Source organism: Phascolarctos cinereus, unplaced genomic scaffold, assembly GCF_003287225.1.
Source record: "Phascolarctos cinereus isolate Bilbo 61053 unplaced genomic scaffold, phaCin_HiC Scaffold_9;HRSCAF=440, whole genome shotgun sequence".
Taxonomy (NCBI): Eukaryota; Metazoa; Chordata; class Mammalia; order Diprotodontia; family Phascolarctidae; genus Phascolarctos; species Phascolarctos cinereus.
The window spans coordinates 86,703,527-86,719,998 of record NW_027556402.1 but is presented as its reverse complement, the minus strand read 5'-3'; the positions used below and the strand labels follow the sequence as shown (position 1 = coordinate 86,719,998).

The 16,472-nt window shown below is 42.2% G+C and overlaps 2 pseudogenes; both read left to right on the top strand.

The window, feature by feature from the left end:
* The first annotated feature begins 3,754 nt into the window (after positions 1–3,754).
* Positions 3,755–16,472, top strand: part of LOC144455441 (serine/threonine-protein kinase PAK 5-like) — a 209,307-nt pseudogene continuing 196,589 nt past the window's right edge.
* LOC110203778 (PWWP domain-containing protein 2A-like) lies at positions 8,010–13,821 on the top strand (annotated as a pseudogene).

Here is a 16,472-nt window from a genome sequence, read left to right as displayed (position 1 = left end):
CCTGATGTGTAAGGCAAAAAATTATCCAAAATGTATTCTTTAGAATGTGACACTATTTTAACTTTAGCCTTAGTCTAAACAGTAATGGAAGTATAAATATACTGTTGTTTCATCTGTACATAAACAATTTTAAATAGAGTTTTTCTTAAGTAGAGAGTTACAAGTATGCTGTTATTTTCACAACCTCTTCTTATTTTTTGAACACTTACTGTATGGAACAATCAGGAAGGCGCAGGGAGTAAAAAAGGTTCTAATGAAAGCAACAAACTCTAGAATGATAATCTCTATACATTTGCCTTTGTAGAATATTATTACTGAGCTCTACTTTAAAACAATCATTTCCCCCTCAATATTAAGCTATGAACTCTATAAAACAAATGGATATATGGTCCCTCGGAGTTGTGGCCGTAGAAGTGATAGATGGACAACCTCTTCATTTTAATGAAACTCCATGCCAGGCAATGTATACAATCTTTGACAACTTACCTCAAAGACCTAAGAGACTACACAAGGTGACAATGTGTCTGTTTTATCAAATGTCAAAAAATTGATAATTAATATGGCACCTTGGCATTCTGAGACCAAGGATATTACATATAAGCAGTAATGAACTACTTCATTTATTTCAATTTGTAATGTATTTATTGATTAGTAGAGAATCCTAGAATCTTAGAAGGGGTCTTAGAAATTTCGTCTTTCAACATCTACCTGAAGTATGAATACTCCTTTAAATTCCTTTTTTCATGTGTGTTACAATGATAAACACATTCTATTTCTTTCCTGAATTGATGGTTCTAGGATAAATTATTTCCAGTAATGGAAAGCAATGCTCTTTTGGCTTCCATGTTCCTATTAGGGTTATTTCTTAGAATTAACTGTTTTAGACCAAGTTTGTTTTCTGAGCACATATTTGAGAAACTGATTTACAAAACTCTGGTACACATCTATGAAAAGCCAGTATGGTGTAAGGTAAAAAGTACTAATCTCAGAGATAGTAGAAAGTCCTAGATGAGAATCCTGGCTGTAGAAATGACTAGTGATGTGGTCTTGCTCTGGTGACTTATTCCCTCTCAGCCTCAGTTTCTTTCTTCATAACATCGAGATAGTAATCAATTGATTGCCTATCCCACAAGGTAGTTGTCTGAATCACATTAGATAAAATAGGCAATACAAAAAGGATTTTGTAATACCCAGTTGTTGTTTGGGTGATGATGTATATTTTCTCATTGATTGTCTCTGTGTGATATTATACGTTTCATTAATGCTTCAGGAGTTCCTACACTTTATGTTGGTAAGGGAAACCTCCCAGAGAGCAACAGCAGAAAAACCCATCTAACATCCATTCTTCAAACTGGCAGGTCAACCTGCTTGCATGGTACCACTCATCACACAACACAGCTACCCGCTAAATGGCAGTCCCTCACGGTTTGAGATCCAAAGTAGGATTTCTCACAAGTGATTTGGGAGAGAACATGAAAACTATGGGGAAGTACAAACAACCTGTCGTTTCCCTTATTTTCCAGCCCTTCAGCCAGCAAACCTGAAACATTTCATATAGGCATGGTTTTGAAAAGGCAATAAAATGAGAAATGAGACTTACAAAGAAGTACTGGATCACATTCACACCCATGATGGATTCTTATTTTGATACTAGACTGGAAGCTCTACAAGGGCATGTTCCTTGCCTTACCTAATCATTATTCTAAGACAATGCTGTACAAACAGTAGTAAATGAATACATGTGTGTATATATGTATGTGTGTGCATGTTAGTCCATTAACAAGGCACAGCCCTCATGAAAAGAGGGTCACTTTTACAATATAATGAGGTATCATGGTAGGAATGTTTTTTGGCAGAACAAGTGACCCAGGAACAATTATTTGCAACCTATCCATGAAGGCAAATCAAAGTTTAAATGTCATGAGGATGCAGAGCAACATAATGTAAAGGGACAAATGTGAGAAAGTTTCCTGGGGGAGGGGGGAGTTTTGAACCATCTCCTGAAGAGAGTGAGTAATGAACATGAATTGATAGGTATTAGGCGTATGTATTTTAATTACTGATTAGCCTATTCAAATTTCTAGATGTCTTGATTGACTTAGCTAATGCTAAAATTGCCTCAGTCTTTAAAGAGACCTGTAATTGTGTTTATTGTGAAAAACCATAGTTATTGTTACAGATAAAGGGGAATTATTAATTTAGTTTCTAAAACTCCCTTATGGAATGTGAGCTGAGAAATATGCTCTTTGCATAGGATTTTCCTGTAGAAAAAAAAAAGAGAAGGCAAAATTGCTTTTCTGAGTGTCAAAATCTTTCCTGAATATCTGTCGTGTCCAGCCCAATGTGGACACTTGCCAATTCTAACCTTCAGCCTCAGAACCTCTCCTAGGCTGGATATATTTCCTGATGCTTACAGGTATAACAAAACCATGGTTGGACCAGATATCGCCTTCAATTTTCAAAGTGTCCATAGTAATCCTTATGTCTGTCACCTATACTTTTAATGGTGTTCCTAAGATGAAGCGGATTACATTTTCACAAGTTCCTCATCACATGACTCCACCAACCAATTCTTCCATATTGGTGCAAACCACATAGAGAGTAACCACCTTATTGCTTCCTCTCTCTTTTGTAATATGAATTTATCATTAAGGCAATGACAAAATTATTAATTGTTCTGTTTTGGGAAGAGAGAGAGCTCCAGCATGTCTTGTTTTTGTATTTTCTTTCTCTTTGTACTTTCAGTGCTAAGGCACAGTGCCTTGCACATAGGAAAGTTTCAGAAAATCTTGTTGGTTGAATGACTGAGAAAAGTCTAAAAGGGAGTTGAGTTATTTTACCGCGATCTGTGATTTCACTGTTGTCTGGAGCTTCAGTGCATAAATTGAAGGCCACCGTAAAGAATACAATACATGATACTTTGTGACAGGTCTATTTTCAAAACTACTCCTCTATATCTTCTCTCTGTCCAAGTGGTCTGGAGAGTATACTAATGAAAATATCACATCTATTTTTCACTCCAGTAAACTTCCCCAAATGATCTCCACCATGTTTCGCATGGGTCTCACTCCATTTACAGATATCCTGACACTGATATATTTATATGTGTTCCATCCCTCTTTATCTATCATATTTCCTTTAAAGAAGATATATACCCTTACAAAGCTAGCTACGTTCCCGTCTTGAGTCTTATTCTACTCAGTCTCAAATATACTTATGAGGTCAAATTTGCCTTTTTGCATTACACTCTCGAGTTCCTCGAGTTCATCAGGAGCTCCACAGCCAACCTTGTGGGAAAGCAGTGTAGACAGCTTCTTATATAATATGTTTTCTAGGGCACCGAGAAGGACCATCTCCTCTAGAGTACTCATTCACCTGCCCCCTGATGCTTTCAATTGCTCTAGCAATACAAAGCCTTTCATTTCAAAGAGACAAGGCCTAAAATATCACTATCAAAGGAGAGGGAATATATTTAGTGAAATTTATACTCAGGTATAAAAGACTAATAACATAAGGTACAAAAATAAGGTGTAAATAACCAATGCTGAGATGAGATTTTGATAGGAGGAAAGAAAGACAACCTAAAGGCACTGGGTATGTGTATGAGTGTCAAGGGGACTAAAATTCCAGACTTGGGGATACCCAAGACAGACTTGGCTTACTTTCGTTTTTGCCCAGCTTAGGCCCAGCATAATGACGTTTTGCACATATTCATCATTCAACCAGTGTTCTAAACTGACTAGCTAGTACTGATATGAAGACTACCAATGATGACTATCATTATTTGCTTCCCCAAGTGAATGACGATCAAGCAGAGATGGCTGTCAGCACAACTCTGTCTCACCCTCCTGGCCCACTCATGCTCCCTAAAACTCAGAGTAATGACAACTGCTCATCAAGTGGTTATCAAAAGGCTGCTCACTACCATCAGGCTGGTCCCCAGGCCAGCTCATGTGCTTACCCCACACCTAGGGGGGCTTCAACTACAGACCAGCAGCCCTTTAGGGTGTCCCATGAAGAGATCAGGGCTAGCCCCTGTGACCCTCAGGAATTCCTTGAAAATTTTATTCAAATTGGAGAAAGGTCAACTAGTGGACCGTGCCACCACAGTAGACACAGGAAAAGAAGTAGCCATAAAAAAATGGACCTGAAGAAACAACAGAGGCCTTAGATGCTTTTTAATGAGGTAAACCATGTACCCTTTACACTTTTCTATTATTGAATGAAAGGGTGATTGGTTCTGGAATATGTATTTCAAGAGATTGGTCAGCTGGTAAGAGCCCTGTGATGATTCAGATGTTCTGGCTGGCAATACATATATACACACATATACACATATACACATATACACATATACACTTATACACATACACATACACATACACACACACACACACACACACACACACACACACATTTTGGTTATACAATTCCCAGAGTCACACAAGTGAATGTTATGTGTCTCAGGCTGCATTTCTACTCAGGCCCTCCTGACTCCAGAGCCAGTGCTCTATTAACTGGGCCACCTAGTTGCCCCCTGGTTGACAAATTTTTGAAGCTGTGTTAAACGAAGCTAGAAAAGGGCAAGGGGGGATCAACAGTCTTCATCTTCTTTAAGCACCAATGTCTGGGGAGCACAAACAATGTAGGCATGTTCTCTAATTGAACCTCATAATAAGTAATGGTGAAGTCTCAGGGAAGGAGATGAGAGATCCTACAAGTATATTAGTAGTGAGAGCACTGGATTGGGGCTCAGAGGACATGGGCTCATCGAGTCATAGATTGTGAGCTAGAAGAGGCCTCAGAGCATCTAATACAATTCCCTTCTTTTAGAGAGGATGAAAATGACAATCAGAGAAGTTTAGGGCTTTCTCCCAGATCACAACGGTAGTGAAGTAGCAGGGTCAGGATTCAAACTAAGACTGTCTGATTCCAAATACAGCCATCTCTCCACTACACCAAATCCCAGCTTTGCTTTGAATATCTGAGTGACTTTGAGTCGTTTACTTTTTCCTTCCTCAGCCTTCATTTTCTTATCAACAAAATCAAGGGGCCAGACTCCATATGCTTTGTGGTTCCATGCACCTCTTAACCTTATAATTCTATGAAGGAATACTCTTTCTTTACTACCGAGAAAACTGAGATTCCTTGTCAGTAAAATCACCTGCCCACTCTAAAGGGAAATTGTTGATGATGAGCTCTGGGTTTTCATGGAGTTTCTAGAAGGTAATTCTTTGACAGATAAACCCCTGCTAAATAAATGTATTTAGTGTTTGGAGGTCACTCAAAGACCCTGGTTAATTAACTTATTTTTTTCCCCATCAGATACAGTGTCTTGACAATCAATATGTTACAAGTAAGGAAATGCTTGTCAATGCCCCATCTACAGGCATGTTATTATCACTGAAAGTGTTGGCTGAAATATTAATAGCAATAATCACAATTCTAAACCATCCATTACCCAACTCCCAGAAGTTATTGACATCTTTACCCCTCTCTTTTAGGACTTTCTCAAAAATTCTTGGAGATTAATTGATCAAGAATTAGAAGCTATGAAATCATAGACAGAATTAAAGAGAAATGCATAAGTCATCTTAAAAAAAACTATGGAAACTGATTTGATTTTCTAAGAATCCTGTCTACATACCATTAATGTGCTCATTACCACTCCCAATTTTTCTGGGGAAGAATCAGGCTCACCACTTGCCAGACAGATTTGTTCACCAGAACTGCTATTTTTATCAATAGTCCAATATTTTTTTTAGAAATAGTCCAAGAAGTGTGATGATACGACTTTACCTTGAGAACCAATCACAAGATATTTCCTGTGTGACATCTTCCATGTTTCATCCAATGGCCCCAAATCCCATGGATCTTTCAAACTGATTAAAGACTTGTCCACCTATTATGAGGACTTTTTAAAGGAAATTCTTTAATACCCACTTCATTGTATTGATTAATTGATTACGGTGAAGAGAATAGAATCCTGCCCTTACACATTTAAAGTTTTACAAGTCTAACAGTCAGTCTAATAGTGACAAGAATTGTCTCCAGAAAAAAAAATAGGATTTTAACTCTTCATGCAAACAAATATGTGAAGGATTTGCAACTCTGTATGTAATACCAGGGGCTCCCATTTATGACTTATGACTGTGATATCAGTATGTGATACCAGGGTCTTCCATTTATGGCTTAGTGGATAAGTCCTAGAGAATCTCTTGATATACAGAGAGGTTTTCTAACTTGCCGAAGGGGACATAGCTAGTAGATGTGAGAGGAAGAATTTTAACCCGGGTCTTCCTGGCCCACAATCCAAAACCATGTTTGTTGTTCAAGGTCACCTCTTTACAACTAACAGCCAGATAATTTCCCTTTCTTTTGCAGAGGTTTTGACAAGGAGGGAGTACCATCAGCACAATGTCTTTGACTTGTACAACTGTCTTCTTGGTCTTGAATTCTGGGCTGTGATAAAGTTCCTAGAAGGTGGGGCTTTGACTGAGATAGTAACTCACAACAGGTAAGTAAGGTATTTTAGCAGTACAAAGTGCTGTTGTCTTATCACCATGTTTCTAACACTAGTGCCACATAACAGGTATATATTTCCTTTAAAATTTCCTAAGCATTAAAGAGTGAATTTTCAAAGGAGACTAATTAATGCTTTAAGTTAGAACACTTTTCCTTAGTGAAAAGGAGGAAGAGCAAATGGAGAAAACACACATTCATATAAACAGCAAATAGAGTACTCTAATCTGAAATATCCCTAGGAATCATCATTCTAGCCTCAGCCGGGCTGGAGCTGGGACCATAGAGAGAAGAGTCTTAAGAACATTTATTTTAGAACTTTTACTCAAATAAACTTCACTGAAGCTGAAATTGTCCCCATTTTGCAGAAGACCACCTAGTTCAGAGTCCAGTGCTATGGAGCTCCTTTGTTGCTATAAGACCAAAACAAGTCACTTTCCTTTTAAGCCACCCCACCTCCACATGGTATCCCACAGGAGGGGACAAAACACACAGTTCTCAAGCTGGGTGACCCCCGCTTGGAGAGAACTTGCAAACAGGGTGCAGAGAACCCAACAGGGGGCAGAGATGAACCACAAGGCACAGAAGCCCCAAAACAGGGTGCAGAGGCCCCCAGGTCAGGTGCAGAGAGACCACAACCAGATACACAGGCCAACCTATCCACCTCCCCCAATGTCACAGGGAAGAAAACAACACAGAGCATCACCCACTTAGCAAGAACCTGCAAATGGGCTACAGAGAGCCCAAAACGACCTCCAGTCAGACTGGGGTGCCGGCCTTACCTTGATTTGAAGAGGACCTGAAGCAGAGACAAGCCCACTGGACATTAGGAATGATGAGGTTCAGGCACACCCTAAAATATTGGGTTGCAAAGTCATCACAAAAGAATTCTCTCAGGTTGTATCCAAATCAAGTAAAGGCATTTATTGGGAATAATGCAACACCCCAAGCAGGCTCCTTCACATCTTAATGGAACCCCAGCTTCAGGGAGTCCCAAGTTTAAAGGGGAGGGGGGTTAAAGGCCCCCAAAGGAGAGGGCCCCTACAAGGTTGATGACTGCTTAAAGAAGGTGCCTGCTTAGGGGGCACACCGCTCTCCCACTTCAGAAAGAGTCCCATGAGTCAGGAGAGGCTTGGCAATTATTACACCATAAAATCTGCAGTGGGTGAAGAGATGAGGTAGTTCAGGACAGGAGTTCTGAGTTTCTCACATTACCATTATTCCATCATTCAGCCTATTTCGCAGGGCATGCTCTCCCTCCTTAGATTTTGTGTTTCATACACCAGCCTACTTGAATCTCATTGCTCCTAAATTGGCTTTAAGTGCTATTCGAGATAATGGAGTTCTCACTGACCCCTCTTTTTGGAATTTCCTCATCTGCCTCCTCAAGAAGTAGGACCCCAAATTCATTTGGGAACAAAGGAGAGTGTCATGCATTCCTCAACAATTCTCCCTCAAATAAGTGGGGACCCAAATTCTTTGGAGACATGGGCGGAGGTCTCATCTTCTGGAACTACTTCAGGCTGACAAGGGGTGGAGAGCTGTCCCTGCCTCACTGGATCCTGGGGAAAGGTAGGGGTAAGGAGGGGGAGGGGAAGGGGACAAGACACTGACTGGAATGGAGCCTAGGCCAAGTCCAGGGAATGACGGGTGGCTATGGATAGGTCTCCTTCCAACAGTGCCATCTGAAATTTGATTGAGGTTAGCCTGGAGGACACAAACTTGTTAGAAGGTTCAAAAGGCAAGGTTTCCACATGAGAAGCAACAAGACAATGAGATAGGAAGGAGGGGAGGCAGTCAGGAAAGGGGACAGTAGAGTGAAAAGGTTACAGTGAAAAACCAGAAACCTCAGCTCCGTGATCCAGAGGGGAGCAGATAGCTGGAGACTTCCCTCATCCCTTGGGCTTTTGCTAGGTTGGGTGTAATATGTGTCTCATCCTGCTTTTGAATTCTCAATATAAACACAGCATGATGTGTTAACAAGAGCACAGATTCCCCCTTCCTAACTGTGAACAACAGGGGCTTCAAACATGTGGCACCTTCCATTTTAATTCCTCCTAGCTTTCAATACCTTTGTCTATTAATTTCATAATCAAGCGACATCATTTTCATGATCAACCTTTCCTCTTAAACTTCTTCTCACTCTCTCATCATGCTTCAACCATCTGAAGCTGGCACAAGGGTACACAGAATCACTTTCCAGGGACAAGAGGGGATTGGATGTGCCCCATCTGTCCCCAAACCTACTTATCTGCTTTCCACATTTTGATCAAACCTCATTTCGCTTTCTAAATCTTTCAAACCCCATCCTCAGACTACTCAACCTTCCTTTACATTTCTACCATATTCCTAACTGTTAAAAATGAATGTCTTATTCAAACTCTACTTTCTCAAGCTATGCAGTTAATTTCAACCCAGGAGATTCTCTTCATCAATCTGCATAAACTTGCACGGTCTATTCCTGATCCCAATATAGGAAGAAGTTTGTGGAAAAAAATAAATCACATCAGTCCCAGCCTCGGGTGATCTAGACAAAAGAATCTGTCTGCACCCAAGCTTGAGTAGAACACAATGGGCTCCCCTACTTTGGATTCAATTACTTGCAAGCTTGGGTGGTTGACAAGGATAAGGAGCTAGGGAAAAGAACTTGAAATCTTATACTTGCATCTCATTATAGTAACTCAGGGATGTTCCAGAATCAATCAATCATTTAATAGATTTAGTATTGTGCTTACAAAACTTCTTGCTTATAGAAAATTGCTATAAAGTAAGAGAGGCATCACTATACAGTAATGGCATAATGCTTCCCTACCTTCATGTCAATTCCAGAGAAGTTACGAAGACCACCAACTGCACTGGGCCAGGCTTAAACTCAGCGGGTGGAATGTTCCTATTGGGGAAATGGAGTCAAGTTTACAAAATATGAGCAATCACAGGGACTAAGGGCCTGATCTGCCTGTCTACCCCATGAGATTTTCCTCTGGACTGATAGTAAACCCCATACCTTCTGCAGCTAATAGAAAAGTTTACCAAGTTAAAACAGTATTATGTGTTTGAAACATACAACAAACCCATTACCAATTAGTTGACTTCAGTTCTGTTGAATGCATGAACCAGCTTGTCCAAATTGCTTTGTACAAAAAAAAAATCATCTGATTATTAACATTTTGCAACTGCAACTTTCACACTTTTGAAATCATATAATTTTTTTTGGGGGGGGCAATGGGGATTAAGTGACTGCTCAGGGTCACACAGCTACTAAGTGTTACGTGTCTGAGGCCGGATTTGAACTCAGGTCCTCCTGACTCCAGGGCCGGTGCTCTATCCACTGTGCCACCTAGCTGCCCCTGAAATCATGTAATTTTTTACCACATCCTTTAAAAACCCAATTCATATACAAATTTCAGATCAAAAATTTCTTTCTCTACCACCATTTCTGGCTCACAGTGGTCACTCAAATTTTGTGATATAAGAGAATGTTACAGTACAATGCAGAAATACAATAAAAACACAAACAAGAAACCAGATGACATCAATTGCATTTCCAAATTATCACATAGGAAAATTATTCATAGAAGGGTGGGCTTACCAAGTACAGAGGCTGGCTGGCTTCTTCTTACTTCCAGCTGGGCATTGCCTAAGTGCCAGGGTGGCCTATGCTAGGGCATTGCCAGCCCTAAATTCCTGTTGTCCAGTGGGCACATTTCCCTTCTCCCATCTACCACAGCTGCACATGCAGCTTGAGGCTTGGGCTCCTTGCAGCTGCTGGGGAGGGTGGCCAGGACAAAGTGAAACAGGCTGACATTCCAGGCCCTGCCCAAAAGGTCGTGCTGCAGGGCCCCCAGGGCTACAGGGCAGGTATGAACAGGGAGGGCACCTCACCATGCAGGTGAAGGTGACCCAAGTCCCCACAACTCTCTACAACCACCATCCCCAGTCTGATCCAGAATTCTGACCAGGTGTTTCAGAATGGGGTGAACTCCTGGGATTAACCTAAAGTCTCTGGAGTTTTCTCCTGCAGTCTTCAAATGGCCAATTTACCAACTCCTTCGTGACTAATCTCAAAACCTCAAAAATCTGTTAAGATATGTTAACTGTTCTAACTTTTCACTGTAGCTTCAGCCTGGCTAGAGCCATAGAGGAGAGTCTTAAGAATTTTTTTTTAAATTTTACTCAAATGAACTTCACTTAAGCAGAATTTGTCCCTAATTTGAAGGAGGCAGCATAGTAGGGAGTTCCAGTGGTTTGGGAGGACCGCCCTTCTTGGTGTAAGGCCAAAAGAAGTCACTTCCCCTTGAAGCCACCCCACCTCCACGTGGCATCTCATGTAAAAGCACCAGGTTCTCAAGCTGGGCATCACCCAATTAAAGAGAACCTATGAACAGTGTGCAGAGACCTACCACAGGGAACAGAGTTTCCAAAAAGAGGGCCCCAAACCAGACACAGAATCCCTAAGCAGGCACAAGGGACAACCTACCCACCTCCACAAGTATCTCGAGGAAGAAAGCACCACAGAGCTCCCAAGCAGAGCATTCTCCACTTAGCAAGAACCTGCAAGTGGAATACGGAGACCCCTAAATGACCTCCAGTCAGACTGGGTTGCCAGGCTTAAACTATATGTATTTAGAGAGGGACTGAGACAGAGACAAGCACATTGGGTGCCAGAAAGGATGAGGTTCAAGCTCATCCCAAAATGCTGGGGGGCAAAGTCATCTCAAAAGTATTCTCTCAAGCTGTCTCCAAATCCAGTAAACACATTTCTTGTGGGTAACAAACCCACTAGGCAGGCTCCTCCATACCTTAAGGGAGATGCAGCTTAAAGGAGAACCCTCTAGCTTAAAGGGGGTGGAGAGGCAGCCAGTCAAGGGAAAGGGCCCTCCCCCAAAGGACGTGGCCAGTTAAGGGGGCCACCTCCCAGATTAAGGGAGAAGGCAGTTTAAGGGGGATAAGTCCTCCCAAGGCACCTTTCACTCAGTTTTCTCAGTCCTCTGATGGCCCACTTGAATATTCTCTCTGCCTACAGCACAGAAGGGCTAAAGTAATGCATGTGGCCCCCATCCTAACAGAAGCAGCTAGGCCTATGCTGCAGCAGCCCGAAGTAAAGGAGGAGGAGATGCCCGAAAGAAAATAGCGGCTACCACTGAGGCTTCCCAGGTGGGGGGAAGGGGAGGCTGCCAGGCCGGGCCAGACACTGACCCCATCCCCCGCAGCCAGGCCAGCACCCATCCCCTGCCCGTGACCAGGGTCTCCAGGAGGTGCTCCACAAGCACGCCCCTCAGGCCACTAAGCCACAGCTGCTGCCTCAGGAGGAGCCCGCCCTGAGTCCCCGAAAGGCCGGCCTGACCCGAGTCTCAGCTCAGGCTGGAGTCCGACTCTCCGAGGCCAGAGCCCTGGAGAAACCTCCCGACCGCGCGTCCTGAGAAAGAGAACTGCAGGAGGAGAGGCAGGCAACTACAGCCTCGTGGGGACCGAGCCGCTGCCGGAGGAGAAAGAGCAGGCTCGGGAGAGGAGCCCCCAGCACGGCCCCGGTCCAGGCTCCGGCCGCTCTATCCTGGGACTCGGTCCTAGCTCCGCTGATCCCGGCCTCGGAGGAGTGGGTCACTCTAGACCACTGACCCAGGACGTGCTCCTGGTGTTCTTCCGCCACCGGGAGAGGCTTTTCTCGGGGTCCTCAGGGTTCTGTCCGAAAGAGACCTTGGTGCACTCGCCGCCCTTGTGATGGGAATTATGTGCAGTTTGGGCCCCGTGAAGTCACGCTGCTCCCCAGTACATCGTTCCGAGAAGGAACAGAAATCAAGGGAGACTTGCATTGTGCCAGTGCTGATGACCACTCTCCCATTCAGCTACCAGAACCTAGCCTTGCTAAATGCCTGTGCACTTCGAAACCACCTCCTTTCTTTCCTGGAGGAGCACCTTATTCTCCCCCTTTATCAGGGACACAGATAACCAATCAAGACTTCAGCCTCCTCCCTGGAAAACTGAAAGACCTCAAAGGAAAAGGTACAGGGAAGAGCCCAATTCTACATTAAATGCTCCCAAACTAAGACCCAGACAAGTACTATGTGACAAATGTAAAAACAGTGCTGTTGCAGCAAAGAAAAATAAATAAATAAATAGGTGGCAATGCCAGCAACTCTTCTAAATAGGAAGATGACACAAAAGGGAGCAATGAAAGTGTAACTGCTGTGCATATAAAACCGAAAACTGACCATGAAGTGGATGGGAGAAACCAAAATGACAGCCAGGAAAGAAATGCTGTGATCAAAGTTTCAAAGAGTGCTCAAAGCAGAGGCAGAATAAGAGTCAATTAAGTAGTAAAAACAAAAAACAAAAAACAAAAACAACATGGATCATGCAGAAGCCAGGAAGTGTGAAAATGCCCAAAGAAAAGGCTCCAAAGAAACCGAGTGTAACTTCTGCTTCCAGAAACGCACATTCTAAGGTTTGCTTCACCCCTTGGTTTCAGAGCACCAGCTCAGGTGCCATTTGAAGCCACAAAGAGGGAGGAATGAAGAAAACTGACTCTTCCCTGAAGACTAGACTTGAGAAAATCTGGAGTGGTAAGATGGCAGCCAGACTCCAGTCTCCCTGCTCCTCCAGCAGCTGAGCAGATGAGGCCTCTTCAGAAAACCAGAATCCCTATGTCCTGAAGAGGCCCACAGTGAAGTTCATGTGCTTGATGAGTAGGATGAACACCAGACATTGGGCAAAAAGGGCAGCCAAAACCGCATCACTGTTTACATGACCACAAATCAAAAGACATCTGACTCTTCTAGTGCATCAGTGTGTTCCAGTGATAGGACACGTGATTTGAAATCTTACAATTCCCAATGTAGTTCTACTTTTGATTTTCTTGAATGCTGTATGTATGCACTTTCCACCTCTTTCACTTCATCCTCTTCAGAGGAAAAGAAAAAAGCTCAGTAATTCCTTGAAAATGAAAGTCTTCTCCAAAAACATCTCTAAATGCATCATGCCAGATGGCATGACAATATGTGTAGGGGCTTTTGTTTGGGCCAAGATTTATGGCTTCCCATGATGGCCAGCCTGTATTCTTCCTGTAACTGTAAGCCAGAAATGTAACAGCCTGTTAGTCCAACAGGAGGCCCCTGTTTCATGGTTTGAGCCTCCAACAACATTTTTCCATGCACTACTGCAACTGTCTCCCTTTTCAGAAAGCTTGCAATGCTTCAATAAGAAGAGAAAGGCCTTGGATCCCAAGGCTGTCACAGAGGCAGCTACGGCTGCAAAATAGTTGACTTTGGAAGTGGGGCCCTGTTGACACACTTTGAAACGTGAACGTGGGTAGTGAGGTAGGAAAGAAAAGTTTGGAGGCTCCACACGATTTTATGAGGTGGTTAGAAATAACTTATTCAGAGTACACTTGGTCCAAACTGGGAAGAGAAAAAGAACTTGCACTCACTTGGCTGCTTTTTTTAAATACTAAAATGGATCTCTTTGATAACTTTCCTGACGGGCAAACTAAACCAATTGAACATACAATCAAATTCTTTCTTAACATGAGATGTTTCACAATGCTCTCAACTAAAAATCTTTCATTTTAAAATTCCTCAGCCTTCCCCCAAGGTATAAGAGCCACAGCCTCAAGTGAAGGGCATTTTTATGCAGGGAATATGCATCAGTGTCTTCTGAATATGTAGCCTAATGCTATGGGACACAAGGTACAGCTGTGTGGGAAGGTATTATAATAGCTGTAAGTTGGGTGGTCCAGTAGGAACATTTGGGATTTTAGTGATCACTTGTTTGTTTGTTATTTCTTTCTTTCTTTACTAAATTAAAGAACACAGATGCCTTTCTCTGCCCACAAGACCACAAGGTTTACACTTCAGTTTCTGACAAGCTGAAAAAGGGAAGGATGCTCACAGTTCAGGGGTAGGCTGCAAAATTGCTCCAGAGTTTTGGATCAAGGATTGTCAGTGTTTCATAGTCATAAATCATAACTTCCTTTTTTTCTTGCAAGGTTCTTACTTGGGGGTTTAGATAAAGAGGTTTGTTTTGAAACCTGCAAATAATTGATTGCCAAATTGGTCAGATTTTCTCCTGACTGGCTGTTCCTAAATTTTCAGGATACATACTAGTGAATTACACTTTGTCTATTACTTGTCATGTATAATTGTTGCATTTTGGATATACCTAATTTCATAATTTTGGGAAAAATTATTTCCATTTCAGGTATCTGTTTGCAGTTCAGAAAGTAAAAAAGAAAATCTAATTGTGTAATGCTCTGAAATGTACTAAAAATGCAAATAAAATTGACTTAATCTGAAAACCATAGCTAGAAATTGTTATGCTTGAAGAAAGCTCAATTGATGGGTGGAGAAGGGAACACAGGAGAGCCCACTGGTGAGGACACACTTAGAAAAGGGGCAGCCTATCCACAAAAGAGTCCTTCCTGAGCCACTATGGAATGGCCAATGGTCCCCCAAACCTACCATTATGACACAGAGAGACATGGCAGTGAGGTAAAGCAGGCCAGAGTAGAGGGGCACCATGGCAACAGGACACTAGCGATTTTGAGTTTGTTGAGGGAGTAAGGAAGTTCAACCCACATATCCTGGGCAGTTCAAGGACAGTGAACTAGATGTTCTGTCTCCATCAATCAGTCAACAAGCATTGATTTAGTCTTTATTATATGCTAGTCACTGTGTTCTACCCATGTAGGCAGCAAAGCGCCTTGTGGTTCCACCCTAGCTATTCCTCAGATCTTGGCTTTTCCTCCTGTCATATAATGAGGTCTTCTGGGTGTTTTCATTGTTAAAACTTATCAGAATGGAGGGGTAGCAAGGTGGCACAATCGATAGAGTGCTGGGCCTGGAGTCAAGAAGACTGATCTTCCTCAGCTCAAATCTGACCTCAGATATTTACTGGCTGTGTGAGCCTGGACAAGTCACTTCACCCTGTTTGCCTCAGTTTCCTCACCTGTTAAATGACCCGAAGAAGCAAGTGGCAAACCACTCGAGTATCTTTGTCCAGAAAACTCCAAATGGGGTCATGAAGAGGCAGACAACACTGAAATGACCCAACAACAACAATCAGAATAGATGGACTCTCATTCTACTTGATTTTGTTCTGTTGCAAATAATTCAATATTGGTGTTCCACTTCTTCAAGTTGAATAAACTGAGACAGACAGGGTGAAGTGACTCACCCAGGGTCCCACAGCTGTCTGAGATTGGATTTGACCTCAGGTAACTCTATAAAAGACTAAGTACTGTATACATTGTCTGTCCTGACTGCCTCTCTGCCTGCCTTGCCTTCCTTCCTTCCTTCCTTCCTTTCTTCCTATTCCTCTTGAGCTAGAAATTTCTTGCCCTAGATCTGGAAAGCTAGCTTCCTCAATTGCAGACACAGCTATACATGTGCTATTACTAACAGAGACAAAAGCTGTATTTAAGCTGTGATTTTTCTCCCTTCTTTGCATTCGGTTCATGAAGCAACAGAATACTGCCATTGTCATTAGCTTTTAGTTGTAATTATCTGTTATTATTAGTTAATAGTTGCCCATTTTGAGCTTATCTCTGCACATCTCATTTGAACCTCAACACAATAGATGTTTTATTCTTAATATCCCAGTTCCAGAATTGATTTATTTTACTTCATTTAGTTTGGAATACCATGATTTCCACCAGACATCTTATGAACACAGTTAGACATGGTAAATATTAGAAAAGGAGCTTCTCTAATTAAAATATTCATTTCACAGGGGGAGAGAATTTCTAAAATTCAGGATTGCGTAGGAGAAACTCACGTGCCTTTAACATTTCATTCACTTTAACAAGCATTTAACCTAGGTAAATGACAAAAAACATAACAGCTTCCATTTCACAGGAGGAATTTGAAACCATGCCACATGGGGATTCAAGGACTTCCTGCTGCTTAGCCTCAAGAATACAACCAATCAGAGGGAGACATGAAAGTGGCCATCAAATC